General features: G+C 37.9%; 2 non-coding genes across 2 annotated transcripts; both read right to left on the bottom strand.

The window, feature by feature from the left end:
• Positions 1 to 688: 688 nt before the first annotated feature.
• On the bottom strand, positions 689 to 807 carry LOC131931248 (5S ribosomal RNA). The gene has a single exon (XR_009384265.1). It is a non-coding gene; the product is annotated as a 5S ribosomal RNA (ribosomal RNA).
• Positions 808 to 8968: 8161 nt separating this feature from the next.
• LOC131931247 (5S ribosomal RNA) lies at positions 8969 to 9087 on the bottom strand. The gene has a single exon (XR_009384264.1). It is a non-coding gene; the product is annotated as a 5S ribosomal RNA (ribosomal RNA).
• Between the last annotated feature and the right edge of the window lie 2695 nt (positions 9088 to 11782).

Raw genomic sequence — 11782 nt, 5'->3', positions numbered from 1 at the left:
GACTCGGCAAAGGAGGCGCCAAGCGTCACAGGAAGGTGTTGCGTGATAACATCCAAGGTATCACCAAGCCAGCCATCCGTCGTCTTGCTCGCAGAGGTGGTGTCAAACGTATCTCTGGTCTGATCTACGAAGAAACCAGAGGTGTCCTCAAGGTGTTCCTTGAAAATGTCATCCGTGATGCCGTCACCTACACTGAGCACGCCAAGAGGAAGACCGTCACTGCTATGGATGTCGTCTATGCTCTGAAACGTCAAGGTCGCACCCTGTACGGCTTCGGCGGTTAAACTCAACCCAGGACCACCCATTTGTTCTACCCATCCGGCCCTTATTAGGGCCACCCATACGTTTCCGAATTAGCTCGAGTGGTTGTAACCCCTACACGAATGTTTTCCATACCTACCCCTTATTTAACTTACTGAGTTACTTCTAATTATTAGGTTGTAGCCTACTTAGTTTATTTATTTAATTTGGGCAGAGTGGTCATCTTTCCTTTGTTGGTTTTTAAGGGGTTTGTTTCCATGGGTGGGTAGGATCGAGGTAGCCTACCGTGAAGGCACAAAAGAAACAAACAAAAAATATTTCGATATTACAAAAGTGTTCACAGGTATGTGGTGAACTTAGGAAAGAGTGCAGGTGGTAAGAATAGGTGTCCAGTGGGGCAAAAAATAAAAGACAAAAGATGAAAAAAAGTCTACAACACGTGGTGTTCCCAAGCGGTCACCCATCTAAGTACTAACCACGCCCGACGTTGCTTGACTGCGGTGATCGGACGAGAACCGGTATTTTCAACGTGGTATGGCCGTAGACATCTGTGTGAGAAAATTGGGGCTTATAAATATACTCAAACGAAATCAGCAGTTATTCGTCCTTTTCTGGCTACAATAATGATTTCACTGCTTTCCTCATATTATTTCAATAATAAAAAACGCCCTAAATCTCCACAAAAGCGAAACATTGTTTTAATATCGAATACTATGTGCCTTTTTTTCCCTCTACAGCCATTGGTCGCTATTTTTAACCTGAGGCGGTAACCACCGGTAGACTTCCCTGAGCTACTAATTTTCGAGCATCGCGCGTTGTAAAATACAAAATAAATACATTTTCCCCATTTTCCTTGACTAAAATCAGAAAACCAGGTGCCCCCTGCATCCGACCTGTCCTTTAACTATCGCTTTCATGTGAAATGATCTATCGGAAAGGCGATACTTTAACTTTTTTGGGTCTCCCGCTCACTCACTCCTTCCGAAACATTCTGCACGAATTCATTCAATTTTAATCCAACTCATCACATAGATCTAGATCTAGCCGCCTACAAGTCTACTAATTTAATGTTTGAGAAATAGTTCAATGCTTTTCATTTATTAATTATTCTTTTAACCTTTTCCCACGACAACTGGCACATTTATTTTCAGTCTATTAATATTCTGGCTTCATTTTAAAACACGCAACTAGGCGACGATCTAGAATTCTAGATCTAACGCTCTAGCTTAACTAAAATAATATAAACAGGAGGGTAGATCTATTCAAAATACTGTTTCAAAAATTACAATAATAATTTCACGGTGAAAAAAAAAAGGCAGGCGATCCATGGTTAATTAAATGCTAATTAAGGATGTTGCTTAAAAGGTTAGGTTGGCCTGGGACGCCAGTATTTCTCTAGAGTCTAGATCTAGAATTTCTAGATTCTGTAGGAATGAGTAGCCTAGGTATTAATAATTAAATGCATTAGTAATTATTAGTAAATAACATAAGATTTAGTTCAGTAAAAACTAATAGATCTAGATTTTAGGTCCAATGTTGGCTATCAGACTTGATGCTTGATTGTAATGATTATTAGGTTTGAGCAATTAATTTTTTTTAAACATTTTTTTTAATTATTAGTATTAGTGATAAGTCATCATTAGTGGGAGTAAATTTACTTCTTTCCAGTCTGGTTCTGGGTTTCCTTGTAGCCTATATAATCTAGATCTAGTTGGTGATAATATTAATAAATATTGTTTCCCATTTTAAATACTCAGGCGGTTTGTTTGAAAGTCTGACCGCAGCTCCATATTCATTGACTGTCGAAGCAGCGCATAAAATGAATTAGCTTATATCCAGGGCTGGCCTGGTCTGCCTGTTATTGTGACTGAATTGTCCTACAGACAAGACCTGAAGAAGCCCTCGTTAAGTAATAAGTGTACAGCTTGCTTTTAGCCTGGCGCGGGGATCTTTCACCGGCCACTTTAACATTCTGCGACAGGGCAGGCCTTTACTTTAAGCTTTAATCTTAGCTGGTTCCGCTTTAACACAGGGTATTCTTTTGTCTTTAAGTATACCGCTTTCTTTCATCAGCCTGGAACCCTGTGTCTGCTACCGGTATCTCATCCGGCAGGGCAAAACAATTTCCAGTTTTTAAATTAAGCTGATGTCATTTTTAATACCAATGATTAGGATTTTGGCACAATGCTTATTTTTCTATATACACAAGATGAATTTCACATCATTTTCTGATTTCAGTTTAAGTTTGAAAGCATGTAAAATGTCAATTTGTCCTGCTATGTGATTTTTCTTCATTTATTTTTTGCTAGCCCATGGCATCACATTATGAAGACTCTACTAATATCTTTAGGCTGGGGCCAGTACCTTAACCGACTGTCGTCAAATGAAAAAACTGACAGAAGAGCGCAATTTAATACACACAACAGATATATATGTATCCGAACAAACAAATAAATATATTTGAACATATATACATACCTTTATATACGCACACTGATATATACATATATTTACATAATAAATACATTATATATGAATATATCTATATATATAACTTATTTATTTATACATATATATATATATATATATACTTATATATATATATATATATATATATATATATATATATATATATATATATGTATTATGAATATATATATTAATTCTTATATAATATATATTTGTAAATATAAATTATATATATGTGTGTATATATATATCCTTCTGTTTGCTGGGGTAGAAGAAAAAAACTTATAATTATAATATTCTGAAGGATATTATTTTACTTGAGCGTCTTTCGTCTACACTCAAATATATATATTTGAATATACATTCAAATATATATTCAATGAATATACATTTAGACACACATGTAAATATATATATATATATATACACAAAACATGCATATATATACATACGTATATATAGACATATATACAATATTCGTCTATGTATATATATTCAATATTTTTACATTATAAATAAATATATATATAAAAATATATATATATATATATATATATATATATTTAAAAAAATATATACATATATGAAATACTTTTTACACATATTTATTTATGCTTCTATAATATATGGAAGGATATTAATTTACTCAAGCGTCTGCCTTGGGTGTTTATATAAAAAGAGAAGGGTTGAACTAATGAGAGGAATAAAAAAAATCTTTATATTCAATCTAATTTATTTATATTGTATATGTTATAGACTGGCATACATTTTTTTCTCTCTGGTTTATGTGAAAGGAGCTTGCAGGGATTCAAATTATTATTTTTTGCATTGAAATTCATTCTTTATTAATCACAGCTATGTTGCAGGCATATAAATACTTCCCTTTGGGCTCAAGTTGCTTTGAAAGAATCCTTGTCAGTATAGAACTAGTACCAGGACCATAAATGTATGCCCCAGGGCAAATGTTAAGAAAACCTCATCATTTTACAACTCCAACTGACCAGGGGCTTAAGAAATGATGCTTCTGCGCAAACTTTCTCGTCAGCCGGTAAGAGATCAACCTCCTTTTGATTGTTTAAATTTAATCTGTGCTGAAATCATTGTGCAGGCTGGCAAAGAAAACCATGAACTTCTTGAAAGCTGTGTACTTGAGCTCATGTTATTTTTTATTTTCTGTATTTTGAAAAAAAAAAAAGTATATATATGATAATAAAAAAAAAAAGTTCAGAGTATTTAATTGTTGTTTTGTCTTGTTAAAGAGAATGTATGTTGTGCAGAAGTGTAACCAACTCATTTTCAAGCCAGGCCTAGCAAAAGACAAAACCAAAAGAATCATATGATATGATGGTAGTAGGAAAAAAGTATATCAGTGAACAAATGGTGGCAGATGCATGCCTTAGCAATCTGACATGGTAGCTTTAATGAAAGAAAAACAAAAATAATAAAAACACCAAAAGCCACACTCACACAGTTATGTTCAACATATATAATGAAGACAGAAAAAAACCAACCCACCAGAATGGATGTATTGTAATGAAAATGGCAGTTAGCACTGGTGATAAGAATCAAAGTGTTGGCTAATAATTCCTATTACAACAGCCAGCCTTATAATCTGAATTAAAACTATTAAATCCCATTCATCCCTTGGATCTATGCCAAACAACACACAATAAATGATATGCATAGAGGTGTGCTGATGCCCTGTGTGAGATGCAGAATGAAATAGTGTTTTTAAAAAAAAGGAGCCACCCAGTAATAAGTATGTGGCCTTTTTATGTCTAGTTTAAAGGATAGAATTAGCATGAAATGTGTTAAGAGAATAGTGTGTGCAGTTGTTGGGATAGGCATATTACTATGTAGGCCTATGTATGTATGTATATCTATCTCTACTTATTAAAGAAAAGAATGACTAAACAAAAAAAAAAAACTGTAACATGGCAGCTACACAGAGTGGGTGGGTGGATGAGGGAGGGAGGGAAAACTCGTTCAATGTAAACCAAACCGAGCTAATTGGGAATGGGTGGAGGCCCTGAAAAGGGCCGAGTAGTAGAGCCACAACAAGCAAGCCAGGTGGTTGTTTGCTGTTGTGTTTATTTGCTGGTGGTGTACTTGGTGACAGCCTTGGTGCCTTCACTGACGGCGTGTTTGGCCAGCTCACCGGGCAGGAGGAGACGGACAGCGGTCTGGATCTCCCTGGAGGTGATGGTGCTGCGCTTGTTGTAGTGGGCAAGACGGCTGGCTTCAGCTGAAATGCGCTCAAAGATGTCGTTGACGAAGGAGTTCATGATGGACATGGCCTTGGAGGAAATGCCAGTGTCAGGGTGCACCTGCTTCAAGACTTTGTAAATGTAGATGCTGTAGCTTTCCTTTCTCCTCCTCTTCTTTTTCTTGTCACCGGTGCGTACGGCTTTAGCCTTACCGGCCTTCTTGGCTCCCTTGGAAGAAACTTTAGGTGGCATGTTGTTTTCTTTTCAATGGCTTGAACAGAAATGAGGCGAACCGACCGCCGGCCGCCCTTTTATATGAAACGGCGAGGAAATTTGGAGAGTACGAGTACGAGTACGAACGCCAAGCCGCTGCGCAGCCAATCAGAACGCTCGCTTGGTGACGAACGGATTTCCTCGCCGTTTCGTATAAAAGGGCCGATCTCGCCGTTAAGTCTTCATTCATCGCCTGCAGCCGTATCGCTGTTAGTCGCTGTATTTCTTCTCGCTCCTAACCAACTCACAATGTCCGGACGTGGTAAAGGCGGTAAAGTCAAGGGAAAGTCCAAGTCTCGCTCCTCCAGGGCAGGCCTTCAATTCCCAGTCGGACGTATTCATCGTCTGTTGAGGAAAGGAAACTATGCTGAGCGTGTCGGTGCTGGTGCCCCAGTCTACCTAGCCGCCGTCCTCGAGTATTTGGCCGCTGAAGTGCTCGAGTTGGCCGGCAACGCTGCCAGAGACAACAAGAAGACAAGAATCATTCCTCGTCACCTCCAGCTGGCCATCCGTAACGACGAAGAGTTGAACAAACTTTTGTCGGGTGTCACCATCGCCCAGGGTGGTGTCCTCCCCAACATCCAGGCCGTGCTTCTGCCCAAGAAGTCACAGAAGACACCCGGTGGCAAGAGCTAAACAGTGTCACCCTGCTGCCCACTGTCCACCTAGCCTACTACTGTCCTTTTCAGGACAACCAAAGTTTACCCAATTAGCTTTCGTTGTGTGTCAATGAACAAAAATCGAGTTTTCCTACCCTACCCTACCCTACCCTACTTGTTTCAAACTTTATTAATAACGTATCAACATGTCAATCACTAGCAGTATGAGATCATTATTATAGATGTATAATACTTACACTGGTTTACACGAGCAGAACAGGGAGGGGGCGGTCATATTAATAGTAGTAACTGGACATATTTTAGGGGTATTCGTTCATAGATACAAATGAAAATAGAATCTATTTTTCTTTAAATGTGCTCCGTTTAACCCCTGTCTACAACAAATAAGGGTGGTCGTTATTTTAAAATTCTATTCTTTAACCTACCGCTAGTCTACCCTTTTTATTTTATATCTTCTTCTTTTTAAAACCAAATATGTTTTTATTAATCCTTCCCCCTCATTTATTTACACACTGTGTAAATACCGCCGATCGGGCGGTCGAATCGGGTCAGAATATCTACCTAGGTCTATAGACTAGGTCTAGATCTAAATTGTTTCAGGCAGTCTATGTTGGGTTCTTTTCTAATCACTCACACACACATTCATAATTCATTGAAGACGACAGAAGCAAACACACCGGATTCCATTGACAAGCGGCACAACCAAGGATTTCATTTGAACGAAGAATATTTTGTGTTATCGGCCCTGTCTGCTATTAATAGATCGCTCGGCTGGATACCGTGTCTAAAAATAATCTGCTATGTCGACGCTGTCTCAACGTTGTGTGGCTGCTACTGGCCAATCAGCGTCGTTAAACTCGTACTCGTCCAATGGGAGAGCTTCGTTGCGCTAAGGGTTTGGCGGACGGTTATAAAAGGGCCAGCAGCGCTGAGCTGCCGCATTTCCTTAACAGTCAGTTAAGATCATTCAAAAAAAAAAAGATGGCTCGTACCAAACAAACCGCCCGAAAATCTACTGGAGGCAAAGCCCCACGTAAACAGCTGGCCACCAAAGCCGCCAGAAAGTCAGCACCAGCCACCGGCGGTGTTAAGAAGCCCCATCGTTACAGGCCTGGAACCGTCGCCCTGAGAGAAATCCGTCGTTACCAGAAGAGCACTGAGCTGCTCATTCGCAAGCTGCCATTCCAGCGCCTGGTCAGAGAAATCGCCCAGGACTTCAAGACTGACCTTCGCTTCCAGAGCTCCGCTGTCATGGCCCTGCAGGAGGCTAGCGAGGCTTACCTCGTCGGTCTGTTTGAAGACACCAACCTGTGCGCCATCCACGCCAAGCGTGTCACCATCATGCCCAAGGACATCCAGCTAGCCAGACGTATCCGTGGTGAGCGTGCTTAAGAGGTTTCTTTTAAGCCCAAACCACCACCCCCTGTCCTCAACCAAGGTCCTTTTTAGGACCACCTGACAACGTTCAGATTAGCAGTGAAGGTCCCCCACCTCACGAGTTTCCACCCACCCACCCACTACACCCCCTGCCCATGTCTGCCACTCTACTACTACTACTACTACTACATCTATTAGTATTATTCTGGGGGATGCGGGAGATAGGTTCTATTCATTTATCTCTTTAATTCAACTCACACATCACATTGCTATTTGAATTCGTGTATGCATGCTGTTGATATTGTTTTATTTATCTCAAATGTGAAGAAAGGAGAGAATAAATTTTATATTTTTCTTTCACCCACCCACCACCCTATCCATTGCTTTTTAAAATATATATATAAAAAAAAAAAAAGAAAAACCCTTTAGGGTTAGAGCTAGATATCTAGATCTTAATCGGAGAGCAGAAATTATTCTTAACGACTACACGCCATAGATTATTTAATTATTAGAAGCCTAACTAACCTATTCGTTTCACGATGTAAACAAACCACTGCGAGTACGGAGCGGAGTACGAGAATATTATTTCGTTCGTACTCGACCAATCAGCGTTCGAGATTCTCTCGTACTCGCATAATGAGCTCGCTCGTACTCGCATAATTAGGTGTAGGGAAATATTTCAGTTTTATTCGCACAAAACGGTGAAAATAACGTCTAATATCATATTTTAACATGACAAACGTGGATCTTTTCTATGCCTACACGTGTGGGCAATGAAACTCTTTATTTTTTATCCAAGGGTCGCATAGCAGAATAGGTGAAAAAATGACTTTGAAAACGACACCGTTAGCCGACAAGCCAGCAACATTCCAGTCGACACGGCAAGCTGCTTTTTCATTGGCTGGCTCATTCGCCGACCGCTTTTGGTTGGGCGGTGTCCGCCATATTGAACGAACTCGAGCCCAGGACCGTATATAAGGAGCGAGTTTCTCTGCAGACGGCGTTTTTCGAACACTCCTTCATCAACAAAGAAGAAAAATTCAATATGTCTGGCCGAGGCAAAGGTGGTAAGGGACTCGGCAAAGGAGGCGCCAAGCGTCACAGGAAGGTGTTGCGTGATAACATCCAAGGTATCACCAAGCCAGCCATCCGTCGTCTTGCTCGCAGAGGTGGTGTCAAACGTATCTCTGGTCTGATCTACGAAGAAACCAGAGGTGTCCTCAAGGTGTTCCTTGAAAATGTCATCCGTGATGCCGTCACCTACACTGAGCACGCCAAGAGGAAGACCGTCACTGCTATGGATGTCGTCTATGCTCTGAAACGTCAAGGTCGCACCCTGTACGGCTTCGGCGGTTAAACTCAACCCAGGACCACCCATTTGTTCTACCCATCCGGCCCTTATTAGGGCCACCCATACGTTTCCGAATTAGCTCGAGTGGTTGTAACCCCTACACGAATGTTTTCCATACCTACCCCTTATTTAACTTACTGAGTTACTTCTAATTATTAGGTTGTAGCCTACTTAGTTTATTTATTTAATTTGGGCAGAGTGGTCATCTTTCCTTTGTTGGTTTTTAAGGGGTTTGTTTCCATGGGTGGGTAGGATCGAGGTAGCCTACCGTGAAGGCACAAAAGAAACAAACAAAAAATATTTCGATATTACAAAAGTGTTCACAGGTATGTGGTGAACTTAGGAAAGAGTGCAGGTGGTAAGAATAGGTGTCCAGTGGGGCAAAAAATAAAAGACAAAAGATGAAAAAAAGTCTACAACACGTGGTGTTCCCAAGCGGTCACCCATCTAAGTACTAACCACGCCCGACGTTGCTTGACTGCGGTGATCGGACGAGAACCGGTATTTTCAACGTGGTATGGCCGTAGACATCTGTGTGAGAAAATTGGGGCTTATAAATATACTCAAACGAAATCAGCAGTTATTCGTCCTTTTCTGGCTACAATAATGATTTCACTGCTTTCCTCATATTATTTCAATAATAAAAAACGCCCTAAATCTCCACAAAAGCGAAACATTGTTTTAATATCGAATACTATGTGCCTTTTTTTCCCTCTACAGCCATTGGTCGCTATTTTTAACCTGAGGCGGTAACCACCGGTAGACTTCCCTGAGCTACTAATTTTCGAGCATCGCGCGTTGTAAAATACAAAATAAATACATTTTCCCCATTTTCCTTGACTAAAATCAGAAAACCAGGTGCCCCCTGCATCCGACCTGTCCTTTAACTATCGCTTTCATGTGAAATGATCTATCGGAAAGGCGATACTTTAACTTTTTTGGGTCTCCCGCTCACTCACTCCTTCCGAAACATTCTGCACGAATTCATTCAATTTTAATCCAACTCATCACATAGATCTAGATCTAGCCGCCTACAAGTCTACTAATTTAATGTTTGAGAAATAGTTCAATGCTTTTCATTTATTAATTATTCTTTTAACCTTTTCCCACGACAACTGGCACATTTATTTTCAGTCTATTAATATTCTGGCTTCATTTTAAAACACGCAACTAGGCGACGATCTAGAATTCTAGATCTAACGCTCTAGCTTAACTAAAATAATATAAACAGGAGGGTAGATCTATTCAAAATACTGTTTCAAAAATTACAATAATAATTTCACGGTGAAAAAAAAAAGGCAGGCGATCCATGGTTAATTAAATGCTAATTAAGGATGTTGCTTAAAAGGTTAGGTTGGCCTGGGACGCCAGTATTTCTCTAGAGTCTAGATCTAGAATTTCTAGATTCTGTAGGAATGAGTAGCCTAGGTATTAATAATTAAATGCATTAGTAATTATTAGTAAATAACATAAGATTTAGTTCAGTAAAAACTAATAGATCTAGATTTTAGGTCCAATGTTGGCTATCAGACTTGATGCTTGATTGTAATGATTATTAGGTTTGAGCAATTAATTTTTTTAAACATTTTTTTTAATTATTAGTATTAGTGATAAGTCATCATTAGTGGGAGTAAATTTACTTCTTTCCAGTCTGGTTCTGGGTTTCCTTGTAGCCTATATAATCTAGATCTAGTTGGTGATAATATTAATAAATATTGTTTCCCATTTTAAATACTCAGGCGGTTTGTTTGAAAGTCTGACCGCAGCTCCATATTCATTGACTGTCGAAGCAGCGCATAAAATGAATTAGCTTATATCCAGGGCTGGCCTGGTCTGCCTGTTATTGTGACTGAATTGTCCTACAGACAAGACCTGAAGAAGCCCTCGTTAAGTAATAAGTGTACAGCTTGCTTTTAGCCTGGCGCGGGGATCTTTCACCGGCCACTTTAACATTCTGCGACAGGGCAGGCCTTTACTTTAAGCTTTAATCTTAGCTGGTTCCGCTTTAACACAGGGTATTCTTTTGTCTTTAAGTATACCGCTTTCTTTCATCAGCCTGGAACCCTGTGTCTGCTACCGGTATCTCATCCGGCAGGGCAAAACAATTTCCAGTTTTTAAATTAAGCTGATGTCATTTTTAATACCAATGATTAGGATTTTGGCACAATGCTTATTTTTCTATATACACAAGATGAATTTCACATCATTTTCTGATTTCAGTTTAAGTTTGAAAGCATGTAAAATGTCAATTTGTCCTGCTATGTGATTTTTCTTCATTTATTTTTTGCTAGCCCATGGCATCACATTATGAAGACTCTACTAATATCTTTAGGCTGGGGCCAGTACCTTAACCGACTGTCGTCAAATGAAAAAACTGACAGAAGAGCGCAATTTAATACACACAACAGATATATATGTATCCGAACAAACAAATAAATATATTTGAACATATATACATACCTTTATATACGCACACTGATATATACATATATTTACATAATAAATACATTATATATGAATATATCTATATATATAACTTATTTATTTATACATATATATATATATATATATACTTATATATATATATATATATATATATATATATATATATATATATATATATGTATTATGAATATATATATTAATTCTTATATAATATATATTTGTAAATATAAATTATATATATGTGTGTATATATATATCCTTCTGTTTGCTGGGGTAGAAGAAAAAAACTTATAATTATAATATTCTGAAGGATATTATTTTACTTGAGCGTCTTTCGTCTACACTCAAATATATATATTTGAATATACATTCAAATATATATTCAATGAATATACATTTAGACACACATGTAAATATATATATATATATATACACAAAACATGCATATATATACATACGTATATATAGACATATATACAATATTCGTCTATGTATATATATTCAATATTTTTACATTATAAATAAATATATATATAAAAATATATATATATATATATATATATATATATTTAAAAAAATATATACATATATGAAATACTTTTTACACATATTTATTTATGCTTCTATAATATATGGAAGGATATTAATTTACTCAAGCGTCTGCCTTGGGTGTTTATATAAAAAGAGAAGGGTTGAACTAATGAGAGGAATAAAAAAAATCTTTATATTCAATCTAATTTATTTATATTGTATATGTTATAGACTGGCATACATTTTTT

This window comes from Physella acuta, unplaced genomic scaffold, assembly GCF_028476545.2.
Source record: "Physella acuta isolate Inbredline_101_S28 unplaced genomic scaffold, ASM2847654v3 ptg001927l, whole genome shotgun sequence".
NCBI lineage: Eukaryota > Metazoa > Mollusca > Gastropoda > Physidae > Physella > Physella acuta.
The sequence above is the reverse complement of the archived record's forward strand: the minus strand, read 5'-3'. Positions and strand labels throughout refer to the sequence as shown.